Source organism: Rana temporaria, chromosome 6 (assembly GCF_905171775.1).
Source record: "Rana temporaria chromosome 6, aRanTem1.1, whole genome shotgun sequence".
Classification (NCBI taxonomy): domain Eukaryota; kingdom Metazoa; phylum Chordata; class Amphibia; order Anura; family Ranidae; genus Rana; species Rana temporaria.
Genome location: NC_053494.1, coordinates 208,584,870 through 208,590,043, shown reverse-complemented (window position 1 = coordinate 208,590,043; position 5,174 = coordinate 208,584,870). Strand labels below are relative to the sequence as shown.

Here is a 5,174-nt window from a genome sequence, read left to right as displayed (position 1 = left end):
TTTGCTATGGCGAATGTTCACACCTGAACGCCGAACGCCCAAACGCCTGTCGCTGGAAGCTCAAACAAGTCCCGGACAGCGGCGGCGTATTTGAGCATTTTCCCATAGAAAGTAATGGAAACGCTCGATTCAAGCGACTTGCGCGACAACGGGCGTTTCGTCGCTTTAATCAATAGAACTTGTCGCCCATGCAGAAGATTAAAAAAATCTACCAACATAGCAACAAGTGATGAAAAGATGATCATTTTTCCTATTGGCTAAAATAAAAAACGTCGAAGTACAAAAACGCCGGACAACGCTGTATGCAAACGCGCAAATAAGCATGAATACGCGCGACAAAACGCCCAAAAAAACGACCGAACGACCGACGCTCAGGTGTGAATGCAGCCTTAGGCTCCATTCACACCTAGGCGTTTTTACGCCTGAAGCGCTACGCTCACAAACGCCAGAGGGATGAAAATACATTATTTGCTATGGTGACTGTTCACACCTGAACGCCGAACGCACAAACGCCTGTCGCGCGAAGCTCAAACAATTCCCGGACCTTTTTTTGTTGTGCGAATCGCGCGACAGCGGCGTATTTGAGCGTTTCCATTACCCATAGAAAGTAATGGAAACGCTCGATTCAAGCGACTTGCGCGACAACGGGCGTTTGCTACGGGCGTTTCGTCGCTTTAATCAATAGAACTTGTCGCCCATGCAGAAGATTACAAAAATCTACCAACATAGCAACAAGTGATGAAAAGATCATCATTTTTCCTATCGGCTAAAATAAAAAAACGTTGAAGTACAAAAACGTCGGACAACGCTGTATGCAAACGCGCAAATAAGCATGAAAACGCGCGACAAAACGCCGGAAAAAAACGCCCAAAAAAACGACCGACGCTCAGGTGTGAATGCAGCCGTTCGGCTCCTTTTGCCAATCGTGACGCGGCTTACGCGACGGGGGGAGCTCGTTTTTTTGTCAAAACGTCAATCACCGCCATGTTAGGAACGCCCACTCCCGCGGGACTCGCAACCCGGAGACCACGGGTGAATAGCTGTACCCACGTATGTACAGCAGCAAAAAAAAAATTATAGGCATAATCGTATTGTAACGTGGGGGGGCAGTGTAGTAGGGGAAAGTCGTTTTTAGGGTGAACCACCCCTTTAAGTTGTCCACCTCCTTACAGCCAACGAATCTTCCCACCTGTCAGACTTCTCTGGCGCTTCTCTAGCCTCTCCAGCAGTCCACTGTCTGCCCTCTATGCAGTATGCATGCACCCACTCGATCAGCCCTGCACAGAGCCTCCGTTCCAGTGGAGGGGGGAGAGAGAGAGAGAAGACACAGGCCTCCGATGGTGTAGTATTTTAAAATAAGGGGACGTTTATTAAGGAAAAAACTGCGCTTACATTAAACATATTAAAACGTGCAGTAATAAACAAACAGCGGCGTCCTCCTCGCCCGCTTACGTCACTCCAGGTGTACGTCTGTCACAGCCAATCCCTACGCGTTACGACACGATCACGTGTCTTCATCTGGTAAACACACAGCTCCCGGTCCTGTCAGGTGAGAAATGCCTGACAGCGCTGACTAACCCCTAGCCAGAGCAGCTCGGATGATGGGGCGTCTCCCCGCAGAAATGTAGTCCCAAGGGAGGGAGCAAGCACGCTGACTAACCCCCAGCCAGAACGGCTCGGATGATGGGGCGTCTCCCCGCAGGAGTGTAGTCCCAAGGAAGGGGGCGAGCATGCTGACTAACCCCCAGCCAGAACGACTCGGATGATGGGGCATCTCCCTGCAGGGATGTAGTCCCAAGGAAGGGGGCGAGCACGCCGACTAACCCCCAGCCAGAACGGCTCGGATGATGGGGCGACTTCCTGCAGGGATGTAGTCTCAAGGGAGGGGGGAGCACGCCGACTAACCCCCAGCCAGAGCAGCTCGGATGATGGGGCGTCTCCCTGCAGGGATGTAGTCCCAAGGGAGGGGGCGAGCACGCTAACTAACCCCCAGCCAGAACGGCTCGGATGATGGGGCGTCTCCCCGCAAAAATGTAGTCCCAAGGGAGGGGGCAAGCACGCTGACTAACCCCCAGCCAGAACGGCTCGGATGATGGGGTGTCTCCCCGCAGAAATGTAGTCCCAAGGGAGGGGGGCAAGCACGCTGACTAACCCCCAGCCAGAACGGCTCGGATGATGGGGCGTCTCCCCGCATTGATGTAGTCCCAAGGGAGGGGGCGGGCACGCTGACTAACCACCAGCCAGAACGGCTCGTATGATGGGGGCAAGCTTACTGAGCAGACACAGGAAGTGAGAAATTCAGACAAAGAAAAAAAAAAACATTTAGAAGGGAATTTGAAGGAAAAGGTAAGTGAACCAACAATGCACTAGCTTGAGGAACCGATTTAGAAAAAAAAAAAGTAGGAAGTATACCAAGCAAGCGACTCTTTGCATTGCAGACCCAGAAGATAGGATCAGCGTTTGCTATAGTGATTCACAGGGATTGGCCAGATGGTTTGAACTAGATCAGTACAAAAAAATTAAATCCCATTCTTGGAGTTCAGCTTTAAAACTGTACAGCTCACTTCAGTGGTCCGGCCAATCACAGAAGCCCTACCAATGGTTCGGATCTGACATTCCTGTAGCATGGGGTACACTATGAGAGGATCACTGAAGAGACCCCACCATAAATCCATTGCCATGCATAGAACCGCAAGCGGCTGTAGCGAGGATTCGAACTCACCAACCACAGAAGACTTCATCGCTCTCCTCACACAGCACCTAACCGCTGCGCTATCTACGATCTTTACTTCACACTTTGCAGAAAGTGCTTTCTACAGTTCAATTGCCATCATTGACTATGTATAACACACATAGGTTTGCGCAGCCTATTGCATTAGGGTGTGCACCCCAAAGCCAAAACACCCATAGGTAGATTCAGGTACCTATGCCTAACTTTGCGGCGGCGTAGCTTAACCACTTAACGCCTGCCGCACGACTATTTACGTCCGCAAAATGGCACGGACAGGCAGATGGGCGTATATGTACGTCCTTGCCTTTGCGCGGGTCGGGGGTCCGATCGGGACCCCCCCCCCCCGGGGAGCGATCCAGGACGACAGCGCGGCTATTCGTTTATAGCCGCTCCGTCGCGATCGCTCCCCGGAGCTGAAGAACGGGGAGAGCCGTATGTAAACACGGCTTCCCCGTGCTTCACTGTGGCGGCGCATCGATCGCGTGATCCCCTTTATAGGGAGACTCGATCGATGACGTCAGTCCTACAGCCACACCCCCCTACAGTTGTAAACACACACTAGGTGAACACTAACTCCTACAGCGCCCCCTGTGGTTAACTCCCAAACTGCAACTGTCATTTTTACAATAAACAATGCAATTTTAAATGCATTTTTTGCTGTGAAAATGACAATGGTCCCAAAAATGTGTCAAAATTGTCCGAAGTGTCCGCCATAATGTCGCAGTCACGAAAAAAATCGCTGATCGCCGCAATTAGTAGTAAAAAAAAAAAAAATTCATAAAAATGCAATAAAAATATCCCCTATTTTGTAAACGCTATAAATTTTGCGCAAACCAATCGATAAACGCTTATTGCGATTTTTTTTTACCAAAAATAGGTAGAAGAATACGTATCGGCCTAAACTGAGGAAAATTATTTTTTTATATATGTTTTTGGGGGATATTTATTATAGCAAAAAGTAAAAAATATTGATTTTTTTTCAAAATTGTTGCTCTATTTTTGTTTATAGCGCAAAAAATAAAAACCGCAGAGGTGATCAAATACCACCAAAAGAAAGCTCTATTTGTGGGGAAAAAAGGACGCCAATTTTGTTTGGGAGCCACGTCGCACGACCGCGCAATTGTCTGTTAAAGCGACGCAGTGCCGAATCGCAAAACCTGGCCTGGGCATTTAGCTGCCTAAAGGTCCGGGGCTTAAGTGGTTAAGGCATTTAAGCTACGCCGCCGTAAGTTAGCTAGGCAAGTACATGATTCACAATGTACTTACCTGCTAAGTTACCACGGCAGCAACAGTCGATAGGAGAGGAGGGAAGCTGGCAGCGCTGCGGGGGGGAAAGGAGCCAGGGCAGTAGGGGGAATCTGTTCTGTACAGGGTGTGCCTGGGCACACCTGGCACACCCTGTGCGCACGCCTATGATAACACAATGTATTTCACAGTCTCGAGACACAAACTAAAATACAAACATCACACTGACGTACTATCTAATTTCTTGAGGCCCCAAAATGCCAGGACAGTATAAAATACCCCCAAAATGACCCCTTTTGGAAAGTAGACAGTCCAAGGTATTTAGTAAGAGGCATGGCGGGTTTTTGGAAGTTGTAATTTTTTGGGGGAAAATTAAGCAATAAAAAAAAGATTTCCCAATTTTTTTTTACCCTCTGTCACTAGTACAGTGTCATTATATGACTGGTGTGGTGGTTATCAGGAACACTGACTGGTGACAGTACGAAAAACAAAAAAAATCATCATATATATATATTGTGATTTTTTTTTTTTTTTAACACACTTAGGTAGATTCAGGTAGAGTTAGGCTGGCTTATCACTAGATAAGTCGACCTAACTCAGAATCTACGCCGACCTATGTTTAAGTGTATGCTCAAACAGAGATACGCTTAAACATATCTAAGATACGACAGCTTGCGCCGTCCTATCTTAGGTTGCAATTTTTCGGATGGCTGCTAGGTGGCGCTTCCATTGCGGGCAGCGTAGAATATGTAAATTAGTTTCTACTTTGATTCATGAACGTACGCCCGGCCGCCGCAGTCGATTTACGCCGTTTCCGTAAGGCCTTAGGCGGCCTAAAGTTATTCCACCTGTGAGGTGGAATAACAATTGTTAAAGTATGGCCGCCGTTCCCGCCGCAAGGTTCGAATTTTTTACGTCGTTTGCGTAAGTCGTCCACGGATCGGGAGTTACGTCGTTTACGTCCACGTCTAAATCAATAGGCCCGTACGGCGTACTTAGCCGCAATGCGCACTGGAAAATGTAGGCGCCCGGCGCATGCGCAGTAACTAAAAAACTTCAAAAAACCTGAGGTCAAGCCTCATTACCATTAAACACGCTCCCCTCCAACCTATTTGAATTAGGCGCCCTTACGCCCGCCGCGTTTACACTACGCCGCCCTAAGTAAGGAGGTAAGTGCTTTGAGAATCATGTACTTGCC

At 48.6% G+C, this 5,174-nt stretch overlaps 1 non-coding gene across 1 annotated transcript; it reads right to left on the bottom strand.

Annotated features, from left to right (window-relative positions):
* Window positions 1–2,549: 2,549 nt before the first annotated feature.
* On the bottom strand, window positions 2,550–2,683 carry LOC120944584. The gene has a single exon (XR_005750445.1). It is a non-coding gene; the product is annotated as a small nucleolar RNA SNORA42/SNORA80 family (small nucleolar RNA).
* Between the last annotated feature and the right edge of the window lie 2,491 nt (window positions 2,684–5,174).